This window comes from Talpa europaea (genome assembly GCF_964194135.1).
Source record: "Talpa europaea genome assembly, chromosome: 13".
NCBI classification, from domain to species: Eukaryota; Metazoa; Chordata; class Mammalia; order Eulipotyphla; family Talpidae; genus Talpa; species Talpa europaea.
This window is the reverse complement of record NC_140080.1, coordinates 17191338-17209959: the sequence shown is the minus strand read 5'-3', so window position 1 is coordinate 17209959 and position 18622 is coordinate 17191338.

Sequence of the window (18622 nt, the reverse complement as noted above, 5' to 3'; positions counted from 1 at the left end):
AGGGGGGCCTCCCTGTTGGCGCATTGGTTGAGTGCTGGGCTGCAAAGCTGCCCGCAGCCTCTGCAGTGCTGATTCAATCCCTGGCCGCAGGCAAGGGTCCCACATGGCGCGCAGACCTCTCCTGCCATGCCCGCTGCTCCCCTCAGCAGTGTACTTCATCAGTCTGCCTGTTCTGCTCCCCACGCTGGCTCTGGTGAATCCTCTCATCCTCCCACGCTTCTGACGGTACCCAGTGCTTGTATAAATAAATAAATTATCTTTAAAAAATTAAAATATTAAATGCCACAAGGTAAATGGTTTAATTATAAAAGATGCCCAGGATTGGGGTAAGATCCACAACTGTCAGGAACACTTTCCCATCAGAGACTTAGCTGCCAAGTGTAAACTGTAAGCAAGGGAAGGAAGACTTATAAAGCAGGCTCAGAGTACGAGAACCTAGGAACAGCCAGGACCTAAAGGATTCATCAGAACTAAGCCACATCTTCCTCTAAATCCTTTTGGGAAAGATTTGAAAGTTTTGACTCTAATACCCTTGGCATCAACTCACGCAAGTATATAAGATGAAGAGACTCTAATCAAAGTCTCAGTGACCCTTCCAAAAAAAGATCGGCAGTTACATCTTCACTGAGGTGGTGACTATGAACTGTCCTCAAATCCCATGCTTAAAATGCCTGTTGGTCTATAAATCATGCTTCCCTGCTGTTCACAGTTCTGTAAAAGATTAGAGAGAAACTTGCTCCTAGGTGTGACAACTGGGGTCACAGAAGATTAGATGTTGCCAGGAGCCCCAGTATCTGCCCGAAGGGAAGTAATAAAATGGTCAAACTCCCACTCCTTTTGCTAGAATATTTACTGCTTGTCTCTACAAAGTAGAGTTCAGTTGTTAGCTATGAACAAAAACGTGTCAATCACATTAGTCCTTAACTGGATAACAAAGGGTTAGAGGCTCAAAACAGTCAGAGATTCCTTCCTGACACAGAGCTGGGAGCAGTTAGCATTAGGTAATTTTCAAGGTCACTTGTAAGTGTGTGTGAAATCCTATGACTGATACTCTGTCTCTTGAGTGTCCTTAAATTTCCATTTCATTGAAATTTGGAAATAAATTCAAATTCTCTCTTTCCCCAGAGAAAGGAGGCAGTCACAAAGTTTTACAAACCTAAAATTAGAGTTTATATATGCAGGCAAGTTAGACTTTCTTACTGTTAGAACCTGACAATACTTGATACTCTTAAAATCGTCGTCAAGTAATACTTCTAAGAACCTGTGGCACGACATGGCATGCTAAGTTGAGGATCACGAATCACAGTTACACCTCCAGGTGCTCACAACTGAAGGCAAGGCTATGAGTATATAGAAAAGGCAAAAGAGACATGACAGACCAAATTAGAATGTAGAATGGATACCTAACTATTCTACTATTACTGGGTTTTGGGGTTCTTGGATGTTGTCAAGTTTGGGGGTTCTTTGGTCCTTGACTATGGCACTGAAAGAATTCAAGGTCATATCTAGGCAAGGCAAAACCAAGTTTATTTAGAGGCAGTATACCCACGGCCCGGGAGGACAGAGCCCTTGGAAGAACAACTGCCAGGAAAGGCAAGGGACTCCTGGCGTAAACATCCCTTTCTGGGGGTTCCTGTGTGTGCGCCTAGAGTATAGGTTTATCATTCCTGTGGGAATTTCTAAGTCACCCCTTCTTCTCCTGTGCTCCTGGGGTCCTGGGGTGTAGTTTTATCAGCCCAGGCAGCAGGTTGGGGCAGAAATCTGGTCCCCTTTGCAACTCTCTCCACTCCTAGTCTCTCTCTCCCCTCCCCCACCGCATTTCTGCCCTCCTCAGATTTTGTTACTGGCCTGCTTGTAGGTAGGGGTGGGGGAGATGCTTTCTCTCCTCTGGCCATTTATTGACTCTTTCTGGGCTTTATCAGCTCTGGCAAGTGCTTCCTGGAGTTCTGGCTACCACTGGCCATTATTTTCTTTAGCCGTCATCCTCCCTGCTCTAACTGCCTAGCATTACCACAGGTAGACTATTACTACCCCCTGTCATTACCCCCAAAAGCATATCCCAGTCCTTGTGAGCAATATCGGGCAAAGCTTGGAAGAACATTCCAGCAGCTGCTGAGATGCTCAGGGCTAAGACGCATTTTTATATTTGTGAAATCCAGTCTCCATGCGATCTTGGATTTCCTCTACAACATCTCTACCCAGCAGTTAGTTACTTGGCCCATGTTCTATCATCTTCAGGGACTGAGAATCCACATCTTTCTAAAACAAAACAACAACAAATAGAAAACAAATAGAAACACTACATAATTGAGCAGATGTAACAAAAAATTCTTCCTTGTGAGGACAATCCTGCTTCCCCAGAGCTTGCTGTTCCTACTGGTATCCCTTGAGGCCACAGAGAACAAATCTACTGTTCTCTGCCCTAAGACAATCCTTTTAATATTTGAAGAGTGTTATCTCAGTCCTTCAAGTCTGTTCTTCAACTCGACAGTTGTATTCCCGCAAACATCCAGATTTCATTTCCCCATGCCACTAAAATTTCTCCTGAATGTTTCCTACTTGCGTTGTATTTATCTTAATGCACATTCCACAGGACTGAACTCAGTATTCCAATTAAGTAGAGCACGATTCTTATTCCTTCACCACAGATACTTCACCTAGGATTGGCTATTGTACTTTCTCTATTAAATCCATGGAATAGAACATATTTATAAGCCTTTTTTCATTAACTTGGTGAAGTCAGATTATAGAAATGGTTTTAAAATATATAATCAGTCCGGGCCTCCCCGGTGGCTCAGCGGTTGAGCACTGGGTTGTGAAGCTGCCTGCAGCCTCTGCAGTGCCAATTTGATCCCTGGCTGCCGGGCGAGGGTCCCACATGGCAAGCAAACCTCTCATGCCGCCCGCTGCTCCCCTCAGCAGTGTACTTAGTCAGTCAGCCTGTTCTGTTCCCCACTCTGGCTCTGGTGAATCCTCTCATCCTCCCACACTTCTGACTGTACCCAGTGCTTGTATAAATAAATAAATCTTTAAATATATATATATATTTTTTTCTGCATAACAACCTGATCTGTTATATGAATGCTATTTAAAAGCTCGTTTTGTATTTAATTTTTAAAGTTGTTTTAGTTTTACAGTAACATAAGAACATAATGAGTTCTTACCTAATTGTATATTTATACTCTTTTATTAACATTATAATTTTTAAAAAGTCACCACGCAAGATCTGGGAGATTTCATCTTCTTTGGCAAGGCATCCTTTTATCTTTCAGACCTGAAAAAACCCATAGGTGTAGTCTGATGCTACATTTCTTTCCAGTCTTTTTTTTTTAACACTCTCTCAAAGTTTTCTAACTACATTTGATCCACCTCAGTTCCCTGGGTGTTCCTTGCTCTCTCTTCTCTGGGCTGTTACACATTTTCTCTCTGCTTAAAACCTTCCCTCTCCTTGTTTTCCCACTTTCCTGCTCATTCCTGCTGAGCTGATAGTCATTTTAAAGAAGCCAAGTTAAATTTCAAAGCCATTATCTATGACTATATCACGTAGCCACATGAGATCCAGGCCTCTTCTCTCCTCTACCCAAACATATAAACCTCGCCCTGTTAGGGAGAAAGGATGTCCTGAGCTAATAACTCCATGCAGGTTTTGTGGACTCCACCCCCACTCCAGACCAAAGCCATCAAGACACTGGAAATGACAAATCCCATCATCACCAAAGGGAGGGTTGCTGGGACCTGAGGGTGGAATTAAGCTGCCAGGGTTGGTATAAAACCAGACGTGTGGGCCTTGAGTCTCTCTCTTGGCTTCACGGCTCTTGGCTCTTCACCAGCTCTCAGCGTGCCATTGGGATTCTGGGTTTTGGTTGAACAGGTAGGACGCAGTTAAGACTTTATCTCCCTCTTTTCTCCCTGAGTTGTACATTTCCTCATTTCCCCTTCCCTTGTAAATAAACCTTTTATTAACCTTTTGTGTGCACCTGCAGTTGAGTATTACTAAGTCCCTTTTAAGTGCGCAGGTGAAGACACACAGCCAGGCAACCCGTTTTATATTGGTGTTGCCCTGTAACAACCCCACAAACAAAAAGACGCAAGTAAAAGGTAAAGATTTATGTTGGATATACCTTATAAATACAAAAATGATTTGATTTGCCTATGAGTCTTCAAAATATCCGCAATCAAAAATGATCAGCTCAAATCATTATACAGTTTACAGAGCCAACTTTTTGAACTGTATAAACCAACTACGTGAACCTTTACATCCTTTACATCCCATGAAGGGATACCTAATAAATTAGACCATTAAATGTCAAATGGCATCCTGTCTCATTAATAAAAAATGGAAGGGAACAAGCACTGTCTGTCAATAGAAATCAGTGACTCTCAGGTGTTAATAAACAGCTTGACCCAGGACAACATATTCTGAGCCTTGGTTTCCTTCCCTAGAAATAGGGATAATGCTTCCCTCCTGCCATGTCCTTATATAAAGTACTTGACACAATGCCTGGTGTGTGGAAGACAGACAGTAAACGTTATGTTTCCCTCACACAACAGATTATTTATTACAGCTTACATCTCATTTCCCTTAACAGATTACTAACTAGCTCTTAGAGACTGAGACTTGTGTGTCCTCATATCCCTCATACCTTGACACCGAGCACAAAATAGACACATATATTCTTCTTGAATATAAATGTGAGCATCTGGCCTCAAATTCAGCTGCATATCATACAGAAATAATGACATTTTTATTCAAACCTCTTAGTTTTGATGGAGGACAAGAATAGAAAAGAAAAAAAGCTGAAAAGTTGGTGCTCCACAAGACCAGAAACCTGGCTCACACAAGGAGGTGGGGGTAGAAGTGATTAGCACAGCCATTGACACAGCTAGGGAACCAAGATCCTTAGGCACAGAGGACACAGTTGCAGAAACTAGTATCCTTAGACACAGACTATGATCCTTAGGCTCTGACGCCTAGATTACAAAACATAACATCCAAGCAGGTATCAGACTGCTGTCTAGAGCACAGGCCCAGGGGTAAAGATATGGAGATTGAGCCCAACAGACCCCAAAGGTAAAGTTATGGAGATTGAGCCCTTTGTGGAATCTCTGTCCCTTTCAGATTCTGCATAGTTATCCAAAATTAGCAACCACCTAAGGCTCACAAGGAGTGAGCCCCTCCCAAACAGAAGAAGACTCTATCAGTTCAGGGTCTGCACAGGCTCCTGGAAGCTCTCCTTCTGCCCACCAGTGATATTTAGGTGCTTCTTTTCACCAACTCCCTCTGCAGGGCAGCAGCTTCCTGCCTGCCTGTGACCGGCCAAGGCTGCTAGCCTGCAACCATGCAGGCCTCTCATAGCAAACCTGTCTCTTCTGGGCAGCTCTTCCTGCCCACTTGTGTCTATGCAAGTGTCTTTAACTGTTTTATCCTTTAACTAATAAACCTGCCCTTTAAATATAAGTAATGTCTCTGTCTCATGGAGAAACTCTACTGGGAAACTCACCGCGTGTTGCTGAAACGGGAGCTCTAGTGAAACCCTTCCCAGAGTGAACCCAAGGACCCCGCACTCCAAACCCACAGACTCCAAAAACCACAACAGTTTCACAAAGGATATTTGAAAATTCCCAGAGAGTATGTAAGATTACCCATGACAAAAAACAAACAAAACAGGGCCTCCCTGGTGGCGCAAGGGGTTAAGCACAGCACTATGAAGTTATCTGCAGCCTCTGAAGCTCGAGTTTGATCCCCGGCCCACCAGGGAGCTACCCACATAGCACAGCAGACCTCTCCTGACTCACCCGCTGCTCCCCTCAGCAGTGTATTTCAGTAGATCTGCCTGTTCTGCTCCCCGCTCTGTCTCTGGTGAATCCTCTTATGCCTCTCCCCAACTCTGGTCTGTGCCCCAGTTCTTGTATGCATAAATAAACAAATCTTTAAAAAAAAAATTAGAGTCTGCTCCAGCCTCAGAACATCATGCTGAGATGATGCTGCCATTCTCATCTATTTAGGAAACAAGCTGGCAGTGACATTTCCAATATTTTTAATGTTGACCCAATTTTAAGCTCTGTTTTTCTCCTCGAGTAATGTTCTAAGACATGTCTAAACAGGAGCAGCAAGGGGAGGCGGCTTGGGGAAGTCAATCTCAGGTATGTCCAATTTCTGACCTATGGCTCAACAAACTAAAGGGAAGTTTTGTGGGTCTCCTGTGTCCACCCTGTGCAATAACAGCGAGAGAGTGCACTCCCACGCGGCCGCGAGCAGGCTAAGGTAATTGTTGCTGTTATGGCTTTAGCAATTTGAGTGGGAGAAGATGAAAATTCTGAAAGAGATTTATTTGCTGCAAAGCATCCCAAATATCTCATTAATCTGCTTTTCATCTGGCAAACTTTTCTTTCATTAAAAGTGCCAGTGCTCGGTGGTTTATGGGGTTTATGACAAAGCAAAAATACTCCTGGGAACACAAAGTGGCAAAGTAGAAAGAATTTGGCTCTGGAACAAGTTCAACCTGAGTGTAATTTCCAGATGTGTGACTCCCTTTGCTCTGAGACCGTGGACAGTCTCCTTAGCCTGTTAGGAACCCAATTTCCTCTTCCATAAAGAGAAGATAATTGGCCTGGCGTGGTTTATAAATAGCAGTCACCTCCAAGGACCTCAGGCCCTTAGTTTGTTACCTCTTTTTTTAAACTTCCTATTGGATGATAGAAACATTGGTTATAACATCACACAGGCTTCAGGTGGACTGCGTAATAAGTCAACATCTGTGTATATTACATCATCAGCCGTTTAGTTTCCACTCTTTGATATTGACCCCTCTACATGACTTACCCTCCACCCCTTACCTCTTTAAGGCTCAGACGGTCACCTGCAAAATGAAGGTCCTAATAGTACCATCTTCATAGTGCTTGCGACTAGAAATTGAATGAGTGAACATTCGTAAACTGGTTAAAGCGGTGTCTGCACAGAGAACCTGCTATGCAAGGGCCTGTCATCAGCATCATCACCGTCATCAAGGATTAAATGATACATGGAAAGGGTGACTGTCCCTGGAACACAGGAGCTCAATAAATGTAAGGGAACGACCACATCTCCTCCCAATAGGAAACTCTGCATCAGGATTGAATAACTCCTTGAGTGGGAGGAGTCTTTCCACCATTATATACTCCAATTAAATTCTCGGGACTTTAGAGGCAGGATCATGTAAATCAAATCTGCTTACAAAGTATGAAACCCAAGGAGGTGGGGGTTGGGGGCTGCAGGGATGGGAAGCAGAGAAGGAAATACTCCTGAAAAGATGGAACGCTCAAAAGAAAGGAACAATTTCATGTCTTTTGCCACGCAGGTTATTGTGGGTTTTCCCCCTCATCATGATGGTCTGAGATGTTACCTCGTTGAGAAACAAGAGGTCAAGCTGCCAGGTGCTGTCTGAACTTCCTTGGTAAGAAGAGAGGAAAGAGAAGATGTGGACTCAGGATGCTTTGCTGAGGTGCTGAGAAGCGAGAGGATGGCTCCCGAGAATATTCCTAGGAGTTCCAATTCAGAGCAGGGACTACTCATCTCACTCTGGGGAGTAAATCATGGGCAATGAGACCAGACCCTTAATGCCCACAGATCCAAACCCAGTAAGCTCCACCTCCCTCATTTAACGCCATAGAACTGCTGTATATCCCAGTTTAACTGTGTCTTGCTTTAAACATGCACCATCACTCAAGTCCAGATTCCTTATTTCTTAGCCTTGGGAATAAGAGTCCTTTTCAGTTCATGCTGGAGTCACTTCCCACCAGAGGCAAGCGGGATGTTCCTCTTCTGGATGGAAAGGCAGAATTTGGCTTCAGGGGTTTCCTGCATTTCCTTCCTTTCAGTTAGGGAGATGGATCTGCTTAAGAAGCTCTGCCTTTCCAAGCAGTTTTCACTTCATGAACTAATGTTATAGGACAGGGAGAGGGGCAGCCCAAACCCCGCAATCCTGCCTATTCTAAATGGGTTCTGCCATCCGCCGCATCAACACAAAACATAGGAGACTTTAATGGGAAGGAACTTTAATAAAACCAGGAAACAATACAGGAAAGGCAAAGAGTCTAGTTTCTAAATGAAGCACCCAAAGTTACCCGTCCCCTCGTGGGTAAAAGTCCATCCAAATGGGATTGGCCCAGAGCAATGCCCCAAAGCCTGCCACAAGTCTACAGCATCTTCCAGTGGGGACCCCCAGAAAAGGGTCAGAAACAACCGGACAAGCCCGGAAGGGAAAGAGCAAAATCAACATCAAGATAAAAGCTGCCATTGTCACCTCCCCATGGGTCTCACCCACATCTGTGTCACCCAGTCCACCACCAAAAAGACAAGCGCAGTTTCTTCACGTGTCTCTAGGCTCCATGTGCCTCCTCCAGGTCTCCTGGCTCCATCCTGCTCCTTCCTTCCTCAGTCTCCTCTGCAGCTTCTTCTCTCCCTGCTCAGCTCCACCCTCCCTTGGGTGGGGCAGGGAACCTGGAACTTCCCCCTTTCTTGGGGACCACCCTGTTACACTAAGAATTACAAAAAAAAAAAAAAAATTTGAATTAGCTGAAGAGACAGAAGTCAGGAATACAAGGAGAGAAAGGAAAACATTGAAAGGGGGAAATCATGAACCCTGGGTTGTACAGAAAATATTGATATTTTAAGTGCCCTGAGTCTAGGCTCTATTTCTTGCTGGGATTCTGGGCCCTCTGGCAGTTCCTGAGAATTAGTCTGCCAGAAAACACTAATAAGCAATTTTGTGAGAAACCAAGGAGAGGACAAGGTTATGGTCTTAATACCATTTTTAATCTTCCCCAGCCTTGTCCCTGTCTACCTATACTCACAGTCTCCCATCTCAGAGCTAAAAAGAGAATGTTATACATCTAAAATTAAAAAGAAAAGTCACCAAAACCCCTGCTTGGCTGAGTCATGCATGTCCCCAAACAGAAAATATCTCTTGATCCTACTTTCTTGAACTCCAAGAAAAAAACTCAGAGGAAGTGGCAAAATGGGACCCAGGGAGGAAATAAGAAGCAAATCTAAGTGCCCTCCAGGGCCAGCAGCCTAGCAACATGGGGCTGAAGCAAGGGAGGAAGGCAGCGCCATGAAACCCACAGGCAGCAGATGGAACAGGAGAAACACAGAAGGCAGACCCTGGGGACCTGGGCAGGTTGGGGGGAGGACCTAGGATCAAAAGCTATAAATAGGGTTATTACCATTTAAGTGTCCCCTTTACAAGCTCTAGGCTACTGTGGCTGAGAAAGTGGGCTGACATGGGTAACATCTACCCCCTCTGTTCTTTCTCTACAGTGTAAAGTGTATACAGCGTCATAATGAGGCGGCCTAGTGGGCTGTGGTTATCCACACTAACTCTTCTGATGCAGGTGCACCCAATAAAGGAAATATTATTCTCGAGGTTTAGAATTAAATTATGCGCCTGTACTCTTCATTTATTAAAGTAGGTCCAGTTATTGTACCACTGGGGTACATGATCTGTGTCACTTTTCTAATAAGTGGGGTGGACTGATACTGAAACCTCATTCAGGTTCTCTTGCAACTAATCACACGCATTTGAGAAAAAGCAAGTCAGGGTTAGGGGTACAGTGTGTGTCCATGAGAGAATTTCTCTGCAAAGAAGCAATCGAATGTAAAGAATTGTTCGGTTAACGAAATAAGGAGGCCATTAAACCGAGGTGCTTCTAATACCTTAGCAGCCTGGTAAGCAAAACAAATCTAAGCCTGTAACTCCCAGAGGCTAAGAAATCAAAACTTAAAAACAAACCATCACAAACAGTCAACAAGGCTTTTCCCAATAAGGTAAATGCTTAAGCTACAACCAATGAAATAATTTCCTCGCTTTGCTTCTGGGTCTTCTCTATAAATGTTTTTTCTCCAGCTCCTGTCCATAGAGGTCCTTCCCATTTCTGTTTGGCTCTGTACAGTTCAAATAGATTTTTGTTCTGACGAACTGTTAAAATTTTAATATGTCGTCGTTTCTCTTTTAACAGATTTAAGTGATGGTGCTCCCGACAATAGCAAAAAACATTCATTATTATTAGCTGAAAGGCTTCTGGGCCTCAGTTTCTTCATGAGTTTAAAAAGAAAAAAAAAAGCAGATCATATCTCCTCTGCCTCTCCTGAATATTCTAATAAGAGCACAGAGAAATGATTTGAAACATTTTTTAATCTGTAAAGGATCATAAATCAAGGCACCACCTAGCCCACTGGAGTAATGGGACATAGTTTTTCAGTAAGTTAAAAATCTACTTCTCTATATTATAATTTAATCATTATAAAACACACCACTCCAGCTCATAATTGTCACATGATTTGATGAAGTGATAGGTAAAGAGGAGAAAGACCAAATCCCGTCCATCATAGTTTTGAGGCAATTTGAGTTCATCATAAGAGATGTTTGAATATTAAGGCTTCTTCCAGAGAACAAACAAAATTTGTGCCAACGCCAACGTTGAGTCAATACAGTCACTGCTTGCATAAATACAGTTAAGTCACTTTGCAAATCAATATGCCACCGACCTAGTGAAATGTGGCCACACACACCAAAAGTATGACTAACAGGAAGCATCATTCCCTTGAAGCTTAAGTGAATAAGGCAGACATTAAATTGGAGTCTGTGGGTGGTGACAGCAGAAGTGGGTCACCCCTTTAAACCTTACTCTCAAGATTCATGTTAAAGGAAGTCAAGCTTCCAAAAAGTGAGTTTCCATATTGCCTAGGGGGAAATAATGTCAAAGTAATTTAAATATTTTTCAAATCACTCTTTAATACCCTACGCAACTTCAAAATCCCACAGCCCTGTAAATCTTAGCAAAGCTATTGTTTCCAGTTCTAACCCTGCCTTTGGGTTTGGCTTTCTTTCTTCTTTTATGGATGAATAACATTTTCAATCAAGTTGTTTTTCTTGTTACTCTGGGAACCAGACTCGTTTTGAATAAATATAATCTCCATTCGGGCTCTCTGGCCTTACCTCCTCTTTCTCATCTCAGCTAGAACAGGAGAATCACATTCCAGGCACTGTGTGAGATGCAGATGGAGGCTGTGGAGGGCAAAGTTCACATTTGAGTCTTTAAGGCAAGGTGAACTCAGGGAAGATATTTCAGCCCTGACTCAGGTCCCCAACTGCAAACCACAGGGAATATAAACACGAGTAAGAATCAAGTAAGACTTCACTCAGTGGGGCTTCCCTAGTGGCACAAGGGGTTAAGACATAACTTATGAAGCTATCCCCAGATCCCCAGCTGGCCAGGGAGCAACCACATGGTGCAGCAGACCTCTCCTGTCTCTCCCGCTGCTCCCCTCAGCAGTGTATTTCAGTCAGTCTGCCTGTTTTGCTCCCCACTCTGTCTCTGGTGAATCCTCTCTCCTCCCACACCTCTGACCTGCACCCCAGCTCTTGTATGCATAAATAAATAAATCTTTAAAAAAAAGACTTCACTCAGTGACTGCTCCCCAATAAATGTTCTCTTGTCAACTTAACCCTCCGTTAGAGATTGGTTCACTCCCCCCCCCCTCTGTGGGATATACACAAATTTTAATCTTATATTGAAGTCCACTTACTTGTTTATATTCCTGTCTCTCATGACCAAACTGAAGGCTTTTTGAGGACAGAACCTTTGACTACTGATTTTAGTAATCCCCAAAACTTGCTTACTGGTATTTATTACAGAATTTCTAACGAAGTTTCTGCTGAAGGATTAACTTGTTAATTGACTAGCTGATTAACTGAACAAATTCTACAAATGAAAGCACCTTATAAACCTCCCATCGCTAAAGATAATTCATTCTTACATAAAATTCATGCATTTACTTTGAACTTAAGATAATTAGGCAATTGCTCAAAGTCAAGAGGTAATGGACCTGATAAGTGTTCTTATTTCACAGCATCCTTAGTTTTTGTTTATTTGTTTAATCCAGACAGCTGTCAAGAATTTATACATCCTAAACTAATAACACTGAACAACAGCTCACACAACAGAAATATTGCCAAAACATTCTGTCAATTAAATTAGTGTTGCCTCTTAGAGACACAAGGATGAAATAACATACTTTAAGTCCTTCCTCGGGTACAAACAAATGTCCTGGCGAGACTGTTAATGGTAGCACCTACCCAAAATACTTAGGAGATTGACGCAAATGTCCATTTTGTTTTTACCAATTCTCTGCATATGAAATACTCTGAGGAGTTACGGATTTTTTTTTCACTATTTAATTCAAACACCATAATTACTGGACACCTGCTGAGTGTTGGCTAAGTACAAGAGGTACAAACAATAATTTTGAGGTGGTGTGTGAGTTGTATGAGAGGATGCTAACAAGAACACAATTACCATAACCAGAAACATATATGCCATAGGACAAATGCATGTGCCCCAGAGATAAAGAGAAATAACAGGAAGTTGAAGAAGCTCAGAAAGTACTTTGTGGAGGACATGGTAAGCTGTGGCCAATATTTCAGTCACATGGATGGAGAGGATAAAATGGTAAGGTTGGGAACAGTAGGAGGTGTGAGGCTGTACTGAAAGTCCAGAAGGGATGGCTGCCTCCCATGTCCTCATTTCCAGAAGTTTCCATCCATCTGCCTCTGCTATACTACTGGTAATACTCTGGTAATAACCAATTTGACATTAGCTGCATTTAACATAAAATAACTGATATTGCTACTATAAACATTTCTCCTTTTAGCAGCAAATATTATTTTGAAATAATGGATGAAATACTACATTTATAATAATATCCCTTGAAGGAACTATTGAAAATTTGAAATTCAATTTGAATAAACTATAATTATATTTTCCTTTCTTATTATTAGAATTCAAAACAAATCTCCTCAGCATTTTCTAAGATCTGAGCTTAACATGAAAAGTGTTTTAATTATTAGAGCAACACTTTCTGCCAATTTCCGTATCATTTCATCCTTGCCAAATTCAGATGTCCAGCATTGGAACGAACTTCTTTGGAATCTTTTATGGAACTGGAAGATGGATGCAGCACTATTCCCACTAGCTTAGACATGGAAGCAGCCTAAATACCACTAAAGTGATTGAATCAAGACGATGTTATAACCACACTAGTGAATACTACTCATCCATAAGGAAAGATGAAATGCAGTCATATACAGCAAAATAGAGATTGAGGGAATTCTGTGTATAAAGCAAGTCAGAATGACAAAGACAAACACTGGATATTTACATAGTAGATAATTTGACAAAGTAAAGTACTTAGACAAACTAATGGACATGAATAAATGAAGTGAGGGCTCTGAGCTTAAAGGGCAAGGGAGGGAAAAAAGGGATAAGGGATATAAACAAATTTGTTGACCACTTATTTTCAAAGGAAAATACTTCAAAGGAAAGTGCGAATGTTAAGAAATATATATGAAATAAGAAATACATATGTAAGTGAAAACAAAAGAACTGGTAGATGGAGATGTAGAATATTTGTGAATGCCATCAAATTCTAAAGCAGGGGCCTCACACAAGGGATTAAGACACAACCTATGAAGCTATCCACAGCCACTGCAGCATGAGTTTGATTTCCGGCCAGGGAGCTACCCACATGGCTCAGCAGACCTCTCCTGACCCTCCCACTGCTCCCCTCAGCAGTGTATTTCAGTAGATCTGCCTGATCTGATCCCCACTCTGTCTCTGGTGAATCCTCTCACCCCCAACACCTCTGGCCTATACCCCAGTTCTTTTGTACATACATAAATAAATCTTTAAAAAAAAATTCTAAAGCAGGCTTTTCAAACTGTAATAGAACTGAGGAATTGGTTTAATGGAGTATCTCCCAAACTGATACTCTGCAGAATATAGAAATGTGTCATTAAAAAATGGGAAATGCTAATGGATGGAAGTTAATTAAGTATTTTTGATTTGTTTTGTTTTCTTTTACCTACAAGACTTCTCAGAGACGGTAATAAGTTCTTGTAGGCTATGCATCTCCAAAGGAGGGACGTACATCTCCATCGTTACTTTACAATGAAACATGTTTTTAGCCACATCTATTAATTCCCATAATGTTGTTTCAGGAAATACCATTCTGAGAAATACTTACCTAATGAATTACTCCAGATTAAAGTTAATTCCACAAACTAGCTTTGGAATATCAGCTGACCTCCATGGAAATTTTTCTTTTCATCCAGCAGAGAACATATCAATCCAAAAAATAAAAGCTACATGAATTATGCAACAAATACCACTTAGGTAAATCTTCCAAGGTAACAAAACAAAAGCTTTAATCATTAATCCAAAAAATACTGAGATTTACCTGCAGACTGAAACATATTGATATGCTAAGTTAGCAGTAGCTTACAATACATTAGATACTAGCTAAACAAGTTACTTAATACAGGTTTCCTCATTTGCTGAACATTTCCATCTACTTTAACAACTGAACTGTTCACTCAAAATTCACCACCTACCTCAAAAATGGCTCAGTGAATCTGCATACAAACTCCAGAGTAAACACTGAAACACAAAAGCCTTTATGAAAAATCCCCTCTCATCTGTTCTCCAGACTGGCTTGGGGTTTGTCTGCAGAAAGAGCAAAAAGTAGAAAGGCCAGTGAAGAGAGGAGGGAGACCTAGGCCTGGGAGGGTGGGAACCAAAAGTGACCTAGCAGAAAGGAAAGCGACAAGCCACTTGAAGACATAACCTTGGCCATCACATGTCCCTGTCTGCCAAGTCTGTTATTACTTCTAAAGTATGAAAAACCTTCATTTTTTAAACATTTATTTATTTATACAAGAACCGGGGTACACGCCAGATGCGCAGGAGGGTGAAAGGATTCACCAGAGACAGAGCGGGGAATAGAACAGGCAGACTGACGAAATACACTGCTGAGGGGAGCAGCGGGCGAGACAGGAGAGGTCTGCTCGCCATGTGGGTTGCTCCGAGGCTGGCGGGGATTAAACTGGCACTGCAGAGGCTGCGGACAGCTCCACGGCGCTAAGCTCAACCACCCGCACCACCAGGGGATGCCCCTAAAGTATGAAAAACTTTAAAAATAAATACATTTATGGTTGGTTCTAGGACACTGTTGTGTTTTATGTGATTTGGGGTATATGATACTATGATTTATAGGAAATTGTGGCCAATCAGTTGAGCAAAACATCCCTCTCATACATATGGAGAGAATGAAGACTCTCCCCATTTCTCCATGTCCCACCTGGTTCCCCTTCCCCCCAACCCCCACTCCAAAAGTCTGGTTCACACATGCTGTGACTTGTAGTCAAGGGCAATTGCATGTAAGTCAGGGTGGGGAAATCATCACTCCTTCACTACACTGCCATGTTCCTCCCACTTTTACAGAGATGCATCTGGAACAGCGGATGTTCCACAAATGCTTGCAGTAAGAAGGAGCAATCACTCCAAGCTGAATTTCTTTATCTGTTAAATAAGGATACTAGCTCAGACCAAGCAATTGCCATCATGGGATATGTGTTCTTTTTGTTTTAATTTATTTTTAACTGGGGTATAGGCCAGAGGTGCGGGTGGTGGGAGGATCCCCCAGAGATAGAGTGGGCAAGACAGGAGAGGTCTGCTGCACCATATATGGGTGAGCTCCCTGGCTGAGGATTGAACTAAGAGTTTAGCAGTGATAGTGCATGAGATTTAACCTCTAGGCCATCGGGGAGGCCACAGGGTATGCTTTCTAATACAGTCTCATCATTTTTCTGCTTCCTCTTTCCGCAGGCAGAAACCTCTCTGCGAACTACACCAAAAAGCCAACTTCACCTGTCTCTTCCCCAAGGCTCTGTAGCAACATCTGTATTGTCAAAAGGCACTTTGTTTCCATCACTCAAGATTTTCCAGAAATGAAATTAACTTTTCCAGTGGGGCAGAAACTACTGGTTGCTACAGAACACCAGTTCTTTCCTTCTTTCTCAGTTGCAGAACTCAATTAGCATGGGACTGCAATACGTTCAGTTAAAACAAAAAAATAAGTCCCCGCCTTGTTTATGGTTGCTTGTAGTCAGGAGACACAGCTCGCTCGCCTAAGAAATAAAAACAGGAAATTTTCATAAAATAACAGAATCAGCTGACAGTGTGGAATTCTACTGAGAACGTGGGCACAGAGGGGAGGTGCTGGAGGTCAGACAGCTGCTCTGCAGCCTCCAGGCGACCAGTCAGGAAGGGCCGAGGGAAGCTCTGCCAGGTATGGCTGCGGGGAAGCAGAGGCTGAGTCAGAGTTAGGTGTGCAAGAGGTTTATTGGGAGGGTAAAGAGAAAAATTAAGGTGGTATAGTGGTAGGACAGGGCCAGAAGAGCCTTCAGAGTTTCTGATTTGAAAATCTGTTTTGGGGCCTCCCCTGGTAGCTCAGGGGGTTGAGCATGGCACTGTGAAGCTGTCCACAGCCTCTGCAATGTGGGTTAGATCCCCAGTGGCCAGGAAGATACCCACATGGCGCGGCAGACCTCTCCTGTCTCACCCACTGCTCCCCTCAGCAGTGTGTTTCAGTCAGTCTGCCTGTCCTGTTCCCCGCTCTGTCTCTGGTGAATCCTCTCACCCCCTGCACAGCTGACCTGTGCCCCAGTTCTTGTATGCATGAATAAATAAAATCTTTAAAAAAAGAAGAAAAGAAAATCTGTTTTGACTCTTGTGAAAGGAAAGAGGAGAAATGGCCATATTGGACAAGAGGAGCTTTGAACCATGATGCAAATCTGACAAAATTTCAGCAAACCCAATAGGAATGTCTAGAGCAAAGACTTTCCATTAGCTGAGTTCTCCACTGGACAGAAGTGGACATGCCCCTGTGCAATGCTCAGTCATTGCTCGGAGAGAAGAGAGTGGCTGATAAAATCTGAGGCAAATCTGAAGGCAAAGCATCTGGAGGCTCTCCAGATGGCACATCCTTCCTTGAAGGGGGTCTGACTGGTCTGTCTGCCTGGCTTCCTCCACAACATGGTCTCAGTGCTGAAATCCTTGGGAAGAGTTATTACCAGCAGCCCCACACCTCTTGCTTCTCATTGAGTGAAGAAAATTAAACTTCTAATTTATTGAATCCTCTGTGTGGGGGTTTCATTTTTCTGTGCTTCTATAAATTATCCAGCCAGATTCCTTCCACTGGGTGAGTCCCTAGTTAATAGTAAATGAGGTGTCTAGGGAGATGTATTTATTGGTCCAGAGTATGAGAGCTCTGTTCTGTGAAACTACAGTACGGGAGAAAAGCTGTCACCGGCCAAATTCTCCAGTTTCCCAGGAGAACTTGGGTAGTGATAGCAACTTGAATAATTGCTTGCAAAAACAGAAATAATAGGCTGAATGCGGGCCTGCCTAAAGGGGCTGATGCTTAGGTATTAGCGTAAGGATTTTTTGATAACTACTCAGATAAGAGATACTACTTTTTGTTGCTTCTTGATTCATAACAGCATTGTCAATGATTGAAATGTTAGAAGTCAGACTTCCAAATAGCCTGAGGAAGAACACTTTAGTCTGTGGGTTTAAAATGATTTCTTCACAAAATGAGCAGGTGGGACTGTGTACCACTGAGAATGTTTATAGCAGAGGGGATTTAATGCAGGGAATGAGCCATACAGATAATGGAGAAGCTGAAAGTCAAACACGGAAGGATATGGTAGCTCAGGTGTTGGCAACAACAAAGCCAAAACCACCTCTAGGCTGCAGAATGAAGAGAGGAAGTGGGGTTGCTGCCACTTGAGAGAGTCCATCAGCCATCAAAGGCTGAAACCGTGGGGGGTCTGTACAGTGGGAGTCGGGAGCCATGGGATAAACTCAGCTGCTGGCAGATGATCAGCACAAGGCAGGAAGAAAGCAGAGGACATGTTCTAGTCTTTTCCTTCCCTGTGCTAATGCCTGCCTCCAAGCCCTCCTCAATGTCTCCACTGGCTAAACTCAGCGAGAAGCCAGTGAACACGATTTTGGTGAACAAAAGCCTTCATGGGTGAGCCCCTCTATGACAGAGGGGTCAGCCCTTCTATGACAGAGCCCAGCCTCATCCCCTTCCTGGCAGGATGCAGAAACCTAGAAGCAGCCCTAGATGCAGGTCTTGGTAATCACTCTTTAATGTCTTTCCAACGGTCTAAGTTAATAAGATCCTGGGTTTTTACAAACCATTTTAAAATAGAGACCCCCCCCCCCAAAAAAAAAAGCTTTTAGAAGAAAAGGCAAGGAAAGAACAAAAGGTCAAGTAGGTCCAAGACCACCATAGTCTAGATTCAAGGCATCCATGACCTTCTTGAGTAGAAGGTCACTTGGGAATAAAACTGTAAAAGTGGGAGGAGTTCTTGAATAGCTGATAATGATAGCTAGAAAAGACTGGCACATAAATATGGAACTTCACTCAAATATAGGGCAAATACACAGCAAGGCATTAGTCATATGCACAATCTCTTTTATACATCAAAGAGTTCCAGTGTAATTTTAGCTGAGTTAAAATAGTTCAAAATTATATAATTAATAAAATCCATTGCCATCACATCTGCGAACATAATTCCTGGCAGCTGCCACCTATTTAACAGGACCTAATTTATGTGCGTGCTCTTGTTTGGTCATTTTTGAAGTGCAACTAAGTTTCTAGCAGCCAGAATCCAAAGTTTAGGTAGCTGTGTTGGCCTGAGGGCCTGTCACTGGATGCTGAGCAAGACACAAGATT